Here is an 11,541-nt window from a genome sequence, read left to right as displayed (position 1 = left end):
TTTCCCTCTCCATCTCCAAGCTCTCTCTCCTTCTCCCTCTCCATCTCCAAGCTCTATTACTCTTTTCATCTCCATCCCCACCATATCCAAGCGATCGAGGTCACGACTGTAAGTGCTCGAACTCTCTCTCTTTCTTCTCGTTCTTCTACACACACACACACACACAAACGCATACACACACATGCACACACGCACACACACTAATTTGTGCACAATCACACACTAGTGCAAGCATTGGTTTGTGCATGCATTATACACACTAATGCCCACATTAGTGCGTGCGTGCGTTACAAGCACATACTAATGCTTGCATTAGTGTGTGCAAGCATTATACACACACACTAATGCTTGCATTAGTGTGTGATTGTGCACAAATTAATGTGTTTTCACACACTATTTTGTGCACAATATTCACACACTAATGCCCGCATTAGTGTGTGCATGTGTTACAAGCACACACTAATGCAAGGCTTGTGCATGCATTAGTCTATTAACACACTAATGCAAGCATTAGTGTGTGCATGCATTATACACACACACACTAATGCAAGCCTTTAGTGTGTGCATGAATTAGTGTGTTTCCACACACTAATTTGTGCCCAAGCACACACTAATGCCCGCATTAATGTGTACATGCATTATACAATCACACACTAATGCCCGCATTAGTGTGTGCATGCATTATACACACATACACACACTAATGCAAGCATTAGTGTGTGCATGCATTATACACACACACACACACACACACACACACACTAATGCTTGCATTATACACACACACGCACTAATGCAAGCATTAGTGTGTGTGTGTGTGTGTGTATAATGCATGCACACACTAATGCTTGCATTAGTGTGTGATTGTGCACAAATTATTTTGTTCCCAAGCACACACTAATGCAAGCGTTAGTGTGTGCATACCTCTCTAGCACACACTAATGCTTGCATTATTGTGTGTTTGTGCACAAATTAGTGTGTCTACACACTAATGCATGCACTAGCACACACTATTGTGAGCATTGGTGTGTGAAAAAATTGCACACACTAATGCTTGCATTAGTGTGTGCTTATGCACAAATTAGTGTGTGAAAACACACCAATGCATGCACACACACACTAATGCAAGCATACACACACACATTAGTTTGTTTTCACACACTAATGCAAGCATACACACACACACTAATGCATGCACACACACACTAATGCAAGCATACACACACACATTAGTTTGTTTTCAAATTAGTGTGTGAAAACACACCAATGCATACACACACACATTAGTTTGTTTTCACACACTAATTTGTACATAAGCACACACTAATGCAAGCATTAGTGTGTGCATGAGTTACAAGCACACACTAACGCTTGCATTAGTGTGTGCTTGGGCATGCATTAGTGTGTTTTCACACTAACACTAATGCAAGCATTAGTGTCTGCATGAGTTACAAGCACACACTAACGCTTGCATTAGAGTGTGTTTGGCCATGCAGTAGTGTGTTTTCGCACTAATGCTTGCCCAAGCACACACTAAGCATTAGCATGTGTTACAAGCATACCAAAACATACCTCCATGTGGGTGTGCGATGATGTTGATTGAGACCCCAATGGTCCACCTTCGGCTTTCGATGGTTCCGAGATGCAGTACACGACCCCGACCTCGAGAGGGCATACCGCGCCCAGGCAAAGTGGCTATCCTCGCAGCAGAGTCTTCTAGGGCGGTATACACCCGCACAGTTGGCTACCTATGGGCTCTCACCGCTTGCGACACTCGGTGCCGGCACTCCGATCGTGCAGAGTGTGCCTCCCACAATGCACAGTGTGCAGAGTGTGCGATCCACGCCCGCACCATGGAGTTATCCATCGCCTACACCACCAAGCAGTTCAAGCTCGGGCCAGCGCTCTTCAGGTGGCTAGCGCTCTTCCCTTAGTGGTGGCTCACGCTCTTGTCGAGGTAGTGGCTCGTGCTGCTTTGGTGGTGGAGGGGGCAGTGCTACAGATTCACCTCCTCTTACACCCCGACCTCCTCGCTCACCCCTTGGAGCTCCACATGAGGATGAAGACCGCGATGCGCCCGCCCCAAACGCTCGTGGCTACTACTATTATATACATCGAGGGGGGGAGGTGGATCTAGGTTCCTCTTTGGGGAGGAAATTTCAAGGGCACCTTAACCAGCTGATCCACTCAACATACCAAGATTGCGTTAAATCTTTCAAAGATCAGGACCCAGCCGACTTGACGTACATTCACACGACATTGCTCATGTGGTTCCCTAATCCGGAAGTGGAAGAGTTCTCCAGGCACTAGCTCGAGGAGTACATCAAGAATTTCTTGAAAAATAAGAAGTCCAGTGTGCAGAGGGCGGCAAAGCGAACATTTGAATCTGAGGGTCACAACTATCGCCCTTGAAATGTTCACGACGAGGAGTGGGAGAAAGCCCAGGGCGAGCTGGAGGACGAGAGAGCGGCAGGTGCTAGGGCGCACACTCATCAGGTGGAGGCGAGGGCGCAGCAAACGCCCACGCATTACGGCTCGGGCAGAAAAGCAGCATAGAAAGATAAATTTGTGAGTGCGTGTATTTTTATTTGAATTGATTTAATTTGTGGTAATAAGGTTAGGTTTGTGATATTTTTTAATTGATATACAGCAAAATATTACTATGACCCGCCCAAGCCGAGAGATCCAGAGATACAGAGAGAGCCACTCCAAATATCAGACATGGTGATGGCTATATGAAAACAACAAAATCAATCGCGAAGAATTTGAAAAAATGCATGTCGTACACTACAGCCTGTAAGTGTGAAATTTTTTTTAAAAATGAGTGCATGCAAAATTATGGATCCATTTGTATTATTTAAAGATTTTGTTGTTTTTTTCTTTTCTAGAGTTAGGGAGTCCCTCGAGAGGTCCCAGGATCTGAGTAGCTCAATCCTCCAAGTGTTTTTGGGCCCGTCTTCTTTTGGCCACAGTTGTATAGCCCCTATGTATCGCCTATTTGGGCAATTTTGTAATATCCAATATAATTAAACACTTGATTTTGGCCCAAAGTCTTCTTTTGGCCACAGTTGTATAGCCGCCATGCATCGCCTATATGGGAAATTTTGTAATGAACAGTTTCTCCAATATAATTAAACATTTGATTTTGGCCCAAAGTTTTTGTGCAATGAAATTTTTGTTTTTTTATTTATTAAATGTATAGGAAAAAAAAGGCAAATGACCATTTGGATGGGTCCTACCAAGGACCATCCAAATGGTCATCTGCTTTTTTTTTAAAATACTCGCGTCCGCGGTAATGGTCGCGGTAATGCTTGCGGTAAGGCCCGCGGAAATATAGGCGGGCCGATTACCGCGCGCATTGTTGGAGGACCATTACCGCGAGCATTGACTCCAGCATAACTGCCTCCCAGATTTTTTGACTTGAACTTTTCCTTTGTTTTTGTGCGTTTCTCTGAGCGGTAATGTGCTCCAAATGTCATAGTGTTAAGAGAATCAGCAGGCATCCACATCACATCATCTGGATCTGGTGTTTTGATGCCATGTCATCAAAGTTGCTATAAACTTGCACCTGACATATACTTTATCCTTGGAATGATTAGAAAGTGTCATAGAATCTTTGCAGGGACAAATTTCCCTTGTGTGTCCTCTTTATACCTATTTGATCTACATTTGGGGCATTGTTCTGAATAAGATCTAAAGTGTCCAACATGTTAAAGCACCTACAAGTGTGTCTAAATTCATATCTTTTTTGGGATACATTAACTTTTATCGGAGATTCATTCATATGTTTGTATTCCAACCTCTTCTATTATATGAATTGACCCAGAACGATGTGAAGTTTATATAGTCTATTGAGTGCGAATCGGCATTGTAACCTTTGAAAGGAACACGGCTTTAAGTATAAGAGATTTTGGTGCCAATTCTAGTAGTCAAATGTGGTAAACTACTTTAATCAAGAGGAGGTTTCTCTTGACTGCAAGAAGCCTACATACATACATACTAGGTAGTAGGTACGGACATACTGGCTCAACTTTAAAAAAATATATTAGCTAGAAGATTCCTACTTATATATATCACTAGTCCCTTATCCTATGTGCCCATCTCGCCTTCCCTGCTTCTCTCTCTCTCTCTCTCTCTCTCTCTCTCTCTCTCTCTCTCTCTCTCTCTCTCTCTCTCTCTCTCTCTCTCTCTCTCTCTCTCTCTCTCTCCACACACACACACACACACACAACCGTGAACCCTATTTATCAACAAGAGATCTTGCTATCACTACTAAATCATGGGAACGTTTCAATCTACTAGGCTATGTTAGGCAACCTGATGGGTTAGTTGATGCAAAAGTGTACTCCCTAATCACCAATGATTAGCATTAGGTTATGGAGGGTGAAGCCTTAGCATAACCATGGTGTTAGGATTAGGGTTAGAGAGATGGTGATTAGAGTTAGCTTATGCCAAAAGCAAGAGCATAGAGAGAGAGAGAGAGAGTATAGACACTATGATAGGACTCAAATAACAATTGATTCATTGAAAATAGCTTCAGATATATGCTTGGTCCTTTACAATCATTAGCTAGAGAGCTACATCCTTTTTCTATTGGACCACATCATCATCTCATCCATCGTAGTAGACAAGGGATCTTTCCCATGTGGTGCCACGAGTGTGGGCTTACCCTAACAATCGCCCCCCTAAGCCAATACTTGGGGCAAAATACAAAGATGTCATAATTTCATGTCATAGTGTACTCCTAGACTCTACTGATACATCTAGGCGTAGTACATGATCGATTCACCATAACGGTTCTAATAACAGATTCATGGCCTATGGTTCGGTAGTACTCATCCTTGGCTCACAAGGTACAGACAAAATATTCATGTCATAAAGTTTTAATTCATTGAAGAAAAGAAGTTGTCGTTGTTACCCCTTTCACCATTTTCATATTGATGTTGTTGTCTTCATGTCATCATTCGTTGTCTTCATCTTTATGAAATGATCTTCATGTCGATGTCGATTTTCATTTGTCCATCATGTTAAAGGTGCAATCTTCTTGGCTATTGATGTAAAGTACACATACATTGCATTTTGTGTGCCCGTGCTCATGTGTGCTTGTGTTTATGTGGAGGAAGGTCTTACCATCTTTGTAAGAGGCAATGTCTAGTCCTCGTACATCTTTGGAGAATGGATTTGGCATACATAACATAAAACATGCTCTTTGATCAATAATGCTCATTATACCCTACATGCAAAAATTGAAATGCATGTTTGTACAAATGCAAATGAGAAACACGTGTAAAAATTGGGCTTGAGCTTTTCAAAACACTTGGTATTACTTGAGGGTTGATCAGGTCCTTGGAATGCTTGATGCAATGCTTTAGAGCCTTGAAGTGCTTGAAGGGTTTGGAACTTTAATGCTTTCTATCAAATGCTCATTTTGTAGTCTGGACTCTTGCTAAGCAAGGCCTACCGTGGAAAGGAACCTAAATAGTAAGGGGTTCAAATCTTAGCAAGAAAAATGAAGCTTGCAGTAAGCATGTAGACGGCTGAATAGTAACTATGTGGGAACGTCTTCTTAGAAGATGGGCAGCGAATTACTTAGTAATTACTAGAGTAATTACTATACTAAACCCGAAGTGTATAAATAGGGCCCATTACATTGTTATCGGGTTAGCAATTGTTATCACTTGGGTTTGCGCTTTGGCTATAATTATACTTGAGCATCATTGGCAGTATTGTCGGCTGTACTTTCTCTCTGTAATCATATTCTCTGTAATCTTGATCTATAATTCCAATCATGGCATATATTTCAGTTATACTTACTTCTCGTCCAGTCTTCTAAATTTGAATCTGAATCTGAACCTTATTTCCATTACATAAGTCTGATTCTTATTTCAGTATCCACATTTCAGTCTAGTCTCTGATTCCTGTCCAGTCTGCTGTCTGAAATCTTCCCACACTCGTAGCTGAAATCTTTCAACACTGGAATTAGCTGTCTCAAGAGATCAGCTCCAATTCCATTTTGGCGATCACGGTGGCTCAAGCTGAAGCTCGTTGACTGAAAGACTCTTCTCCCAGTTGAAGTTTTCAGTAATGGCACCAAAATCCAATCGTGGTCGGAAATCTACCATTCGTGTGGACCCCATTACTGAGGAGTCAGGAAGAGAGTCTGACCCCAAGCAAGAGAAAATGATCGATACTGAGGCTCAAGAGAAGCAAAGTCAAGCTGATGAGGCGCAGGACTCGCAGCACTCCATTCATTCTCGACGCCGACGGGCAGAACGGGAAGCACGGAAGGCAAAGAGTTCCAAGAGTTCTCAGTCTCGCCAGAGAGATGAGCATACCAAGGGCAGAAAGGGAAGTCACCATACGTCTAGCAGACAAAACAGGGAAGACACTGATACTGAGACAGAGACAGAGATTGATTGGGATGCTGACACTGATAATTGCAAGAAGTCTCCCAAGCGTCATTCTGAAGTCAAGAAGAGAAGTGGTGGGATCAGCAGTAATCGAAATGACTACACAGCTTCTCTCAAGATTTCCTTTCCAATATTCAAAGGGGGGGAAAAGGATGATCCATATGGGAACAAGAAGTACCAGCCCGTACAAAAAAAATTCAATGATCTGGTCCAAAGGGCATTAAAGTTGGAACAGCAGGCTAAGAAGGAGAAGAGCCACAAGAAGCGAAGGACCAGTAGCAGTGAAACTTCTGATTCCAGTGAATTTTCCAGTAGCTCCGAGAGCAGCTCCAATGAACGAACAAAGGAGAAATCAAAGAAGGGATCATGGACCAAGAAAATTGAAGAGATGACTAGGCAGATTGCAGAAATTAGCCACACAAGACAGCCAGTCCGAAAGATGGAAACTTGGTGTTCAAGATGCAAATCCAAGGACCACATCTCCACTGAATGTCCACAATGTACCTACTTCAAGGCCTTTGGTCACCTATGGAATAATTGTGGCATCAGAATTCACCATTTTACTAAAGGAAAGGATCTGTCAGTGGTTGCCTACATTGAACCCATGAAGGTAGAACCAGTCAAAGTAGCTCAAGAGGAGAGACCAGGTATCAGTGGTATTGGTCAAGGACGTGTCAGATACCAACCAGGAATGGGAAGAGGAAGAGGAAGAGGCAACTTCCAGAACAGGAGCATGAATTGCTATACTTGTCGGAAGTATGGTCATTTTGCAGGCCAATGTCCAGATACACCGGTAACGACTACTACTGAGGCTAAGGCACCAGAGCCAGTTCCAGTCAGGGTGGTTACCAAGACCAAGGGAGTAGTCATTAAAGAAATTCCAGACATTTCAGAAGTACCAATCAATCCTAACAGCAGCAAGTGGGCTAAACGAAGGGGAGTTTGGAAGGCCAAAGGTAAAGAAAAGGTGGTAGATTAGTGGCAAGAGCAGCGGGAACATGAGGAGAAATATGAACCTTGCATGGGCCTTGTAAGGAATCCTAATTTTTAGGGATTAAGGCTAATGTTGTGTGGGGTTTAGGGGGCAAGGGCATTGAAGAAGGTAGTTTTGAGTAGGCTTTTCTAGACTTTTTTTTAGACAAATGTAGGATGTGGACCTAAAGGGTTACTTTCTCTCTCTAGCTTTTTTTAAAGTGAAGGAAGCATAGGGGTGTGTCCACATCAGCAAAAACGTGGGTCACAAAGAGACAAAATTTGACTTTTTTTAAAAAAATTCATTTTTACTTGTTTCTAACTTAAAACTCCCTCCCAACATATATACATATCCAAAAATCATTTTTTGACCCATTTTTTAACCCACAAGCTTAGAAAGTCCATTTTTTCAAAACTCTTTTCCCCCAAAAAGTAATAAACATTTTGTTCTCTCTTCCTCCTCCCTCCTCTCTCTCTCTCCCTCTCCCTCTCCCTCCCTGCCCCTACCTTCCTCCTCCTCCCCAATCTCTCCCTCCCCCCCCTCCCTCCTTCTCTCCTCCCATCTTCCTCAACCTCTCTACCCTTCCCCCTCTATCTTTTCATCATTTTCTTCCTCACGCAACAGCTTCCATGGTGCTCACGGACATTACAAATGGTTTGCTTCCACCACCATGTACTCCGCACACCAAAAGCATACATATTCGCTTACCCATGGCATTTGCACCGAAGACCACTAGTGAAGGTGATCAAAGGTCATCACAGGAACGTCGCACTGCTTGTGAGACCAATGTTGACATTTGGGTGGATGGCCATTTGTACACTTACGATCCTATAAGCCGCTTCCATCCACCGTTTAATAGCCTTTCCACATTTCTTCAATTTCTTGGGAGGGGAGAAGGAGGTTTGTTAGGCTATTGCAAGCGGTTGTGTATGGGTGCAGGTGCTTCTTTACATATGTGGATGCACGAATGTCAAGCTCTTCACCTCAAGACGATGGCATTACAAGAGAGTGTTGCCTCTTCGGAGAGGGTAGTTAAAAATCTTGAACAACAAATGCAAGAAAAGGAGTCCCACATCCAGAAGCTTACCAACACCATCACATACTTGAAAGAAACACCCCTTGGTGCAAGGGAACGCAAACGCACGTATTCATCCATTGAAACTCTTGCACATTCGGGAGGAGCACGCAAACGACGAGTTACAGCCACAAGGTTATTTGTTCTTTACTTGCATGATGCATTCTTACTTCACACTATTTTCTAACATTTATGTTTATTTGTTTCTAGAAACTTCATCCAAGAGGCATGCGGTGGAACAAGCCAAGATGATCGAGTCAACCTTCTCACTAGTTGTCTCAATACCCAGGACGTGATTTCTATCTTACAATCACCTAGAGGTAAGCACATTAAGGATGCAGTCACCAAGGACCTTATGCGTAAATTAAGAAATGTGGTCAGTGATGATGACGTTCAACAAGCTTGTGATGAGGCTGGAATCAGCACCAAAGCAGATCATGCTATTTTCCAAATCCTAAAGGATGCCCTCAAAGAACATGGCATTGTGGAAAACCTATTTCCCGTTCCTCACAAGGTCAAGCTCGCAAAGAAGGCCACAAACGAAGATGTGTTCTCCTGCATTGGGACATACCTACACATTGAGGACACAATGCCAACTTCCCTTTATGCCTCATGCGCAACAAAGACAAGGGGAAAAGGTAAGAAATAAGCCATGCTTAGATTTTACGAGTTACCTGAAGAAGGTGACACACTTTACTTTTTTCTTTGGTATTATTCTTATCATAGACTCTGAAGTTTAACGTCTTAGCACTATTTATTTTGTAGTGCTTGGCACAAAAGTCGCTTTTGTGCTGAAACTCGATGAGTGTCAAATAGTGAAAGGCCGAAGGTTAGAGAGGCTAAGTGTCACTCTAATGAACGAGGCCCTTCTGCAAACCAAGCGAAGGGATTCAGTCGAGCCATCTCCCACCCCATCTTTTAGCGTGCAATCAGAGAAAGACATTTGGTGGTTGGGTGCTATTGAGGTGCCCATGGAGACCAATGGAGTACTTTCATGGATTTTTGAGAGAACTCCATGGATCACAGAAGTAATACACTCCCAAATTGCAGGTCAGAAGTTGGAGATTGAGGGTTTTGGTAGTTATGATGTGGAGTGGCAATTAGGTGGGGATTTGAAGACCATAAAGTGTTTGCTTGGCTGCAAACAAGGGGCTTCTTCTCTCATGCCTTGTCCATTTTTCACTCGAGGGTACAAACCTAATGGAAAAAAATCACATAAGAGCACCGCAAAGGCCAGATCCATGCTTCCATGGCAAGGGCATGGAGAACAAGGGTTAGATTGTCGTGATGTCGGAGATGAAGGTAGAGAATGGGAAGCGTCTATTCTGAGATGTCCCATGCTCAATGCCCCAGACCGTGATCAAAAGGACCACGCTTGGAATCCAATCTTTCGATTTCCTCTATCAAATGTACATTTTTGTACATTACACGCATTCATGCGCATTTTTGATAGGCTATTGAAGCTCCACATTGACTATGCTTTCACGATGAAACCATTGGAAAAGTCCCAGGAAGCGATCGAAAGAGTGGAGGTACTCTTGAATTCCATTGGCTGTCACGGTGGAAATGTGTCTGTCGTTGCTGCAAAGAACATAGGGGAGGCCCATGAAATTGCTCAACAAGTGTCAATGAGTGGACAAAAAGCTAGACACTTTTTGAAGAAAGTTTCCCAAGGAAAGCCAAGTCGATATGAAGCTCAAAACAGCTCCAACCAGCAGGCAGGTAACCTTTGGGAGCTTTGGAAGGAGTTATGCAAAGCTACTACCGACAATGATTCAAATGGCGAGCTTGCAAACAAGCACAAGCAAGTTTGGGCACATTTTGATAAAATGGTCAAGCTTATGGGCCTTAACAGCACAACAGAAGAACAACGCCAATCATTTCAAGAAGCCTTGGCAGATTTTACGAAGGTCTTCACCCTTTCTTGGGGTGAAAATAACATCACACATTACATGGTAAGTCATTTTACATGGTGTATTCATTACAAGGGATTGTTTTTATTTAATAATGTATATCGTTTACTCATGTGAACAGCATATATTGTTTGCGCATGGTGCATTTTTTATGCACAAGTATGGATCGCTTGAAATTTTTAGCACTCAAGGCATGGAGAAGTCCCATTATTGAGCAAGGGGAGTGTACTTCAAAAATACTCGATATGGTGGTGGAATGGTGCAATCCAATTATTTGGAGGAGATGTTCAATTGGTTTTTTCGCACAACATTTGCTCGTAAGCTCACAATGGAGTGTGCGCGACAATCCAAGATTGCTATTGAAGTGCAGAAATGGAGTGGTGCAAGGGTGTACTAGGTAGAGCTAAAGCAGGTGATAGTGTGCTGGAAACTTCATTTCATAATTGATTTCACCTTTTCTAGTGTCCTTGAGTGTGAATATATGTTGGAATTTCCATAGAAAGGGTGCATCTAAATTAATGATGCAAAACCAATTCATTTCAATAAATTTGTGCTTTGTAAGTATCCTAGGGGGTAGATAAGCCTAAAAGGGGCAAAATAAAGCCTGGCCATAAGGGCGCGCAAATGGCCCATCCAAAACTGATGGATGGGCCATTTGCGCGTCCTTGTGGCCAGGCTTTTTTTGGCCCTTGGTAGGCTTATCTACCCCCTAGGGAACATAAAATACCTAAATTAACTGAAACTACATACAGAACTTGAAATTACAAAGTCACTTATCAAAACAATTTTCAAGATTGACAAATCACATTCAAAAGAATTTCCAAGATAGAGAGACAATTTCAAATATTTTTTATTACTTCCAAAACGGTGATTTTACATCGTGTATCTGAGGAGTTCATAATTTTTTTGACCATTTCCTGGCGCCTATTTTGCGCGTAAGGCAACTCCCCAGTCAAGAGGGAGTGCGCTATGGCCTTTGGGTCAGTTGAGCCAATGGAAGCATGTATCCCTATCTGGGCAAGCACTTTAGCACGAAAGCCAGTGCCAAACGTTGTGCATACAAGGGATCTACGCACTAGGAACACTTGATGCGCAGTTTGAGCAATGGTGCTCAAACACAAAAACTTGCTCAAAGCTTTTAATGACCAAGTGATAAAATGGGCTTGGGGA

The sequence above is a fragment of the Adiantum capillus-veneris genome, chromosome 7, assembly GCF_014529385.1.
Source record: "Adiantum capillus-veneris isolate H3 chromosome 7, ASM1452938v2, whole genome shotgun sequence".
Lineage (NCBI taxonomy): Eukaryota > Viridiplantae > Streptophyta > Polypodiopsida > Polypodiales > Pteridaceae > Adiantum > Adiantum capillus-veneris.
The sequence above is the reverse complement of the archived record's forward strand: the minus strand, read 5'-3'. Positions refer to the sequence as shown.